Below are 1,061 nucleotides of genomic sequence, written 5' to 3'. Positions count from 1 at the left end.
CTCCAGTCGTTCACTCTCACGAGCACTGTCGTCGCGAACATCCCTTGGGGCGTCTCCTTGTGTGCCCACGTGGCTGTTCCCGGCAAGGCCGTCCGGTCTAAAGAGATACTTATTCGGAGTCACCTCTGCACGAGGACCGTGCCAGGGGAGAAGGGGAAGCGGGGAGCGAGAGGAACCGGGGACGGTTCTGCTTCCCAGATGGCCGCTCCATGCGGGGTCAGCAGGGGAAGGTCACCTGCCCTGCCCTCCCGCTGGACCCCTGGCGTCCCCCCCGACTGGGCCCGAGCTCCGCGCGCCGCCCGCGTGCCCGCCCACCCGGACGTTAAGGACCCGGCCGAGGTCACACGTCCCCGCCCCCGGCTCGCCGCGTTCGAATCCCCCGCCGGGCCGGCCTCTCGGCGGCGCTCGAGGCGGGACCGGGCTCGCGCGCGCCGGTTCGGATCCCGCAGGCGGCAGGAAGCCGGCGTCAGGCCTCGGCCCTGAGCTGGGCCCCGGCGGCGCCGGGAGAGGGGCGTCCGGCCGGGCGGGCGGGTCTGGGAGCGCGGGCGGCCGCTCCGGGGGCGGAGCCGGCCACCGCCCCTCCCGCGCCTGCGCCATCTTCCCTCCACTGAGAGCTTCCACCGCTCGCTTGGTTGTCGGGCGCGGTGGCCAAGTGGTAAGGCGTCGGTCTCGTAAACCGAAGATCGCGGGTTCGAACCCCGTCCGTGCCTGGGACCCGAGGTTGGGGCTTGGCCGTGGGAAGCTGTTCGTCTCCACGCGCGCCGTCCCTTCCTTCTTCTACGTGGTGTTTTTTCGTTTTCGGTTCTGTTCAGGCGTCTTTCTGTCCCTCCCCTCCCCCAGGCCCCGGGGTGCGGCGCGCCCTCGCATGTACGCCGGACCCGGCCCGGCCACAGCGCGCTTCCCGCGCGGTGCCACGTCTCCTCCGCTGCAGCCACGCTGCGCTGGGTGGGACCATCTTCACTGGCACCGCCTGGTACACCGAGGCCCGAGCTGAAGGGCCTGCGCTAGGCTTGGTGTCGCCAAGCAGCCACTCGGGTCCCGCTTGCTTTGAGGGTGTTGTG

At 71.3% G+C, this 1,061-nt stretch overlaps 1 non-coding gene across 1 annotated transcript; it reads left to right on the top strand.

The window, feature by feature from the left end:
• The first annotated feature begins 638 nt into the window (after positions 1 to 638).
• Positions 639 to 710, top strand: TRNAT-CGU (transfer RNA threonine (anticodon CGU)). The gene has a single exon. It is a non-coding gene; the product is annotated as a tRNA-Thr (tRNA).
• Positions 711 to 1,061: the final 351 nt, after the last annotated feature.

Source organism: Cynocephalus volans, chromosome 10 (genome assembly GCF_027409185.1).
Source record: "Cynocephalus volans isolate mCynVol1 chromosome 10, mCynVol1.pri, whole genome shotgun sequence".
NCBI classification, from domain to species: Eukaryota; Metazoa; Chordata; class Mammalia; order Dermoptera; family Cynocephalidae; genus Cynocephalus; species Cynocephalus volans.
Note: the sequence above shows the minus strand (reverse complement) of the source record. Positions and strands in the feature narration are given on the sequence as shown.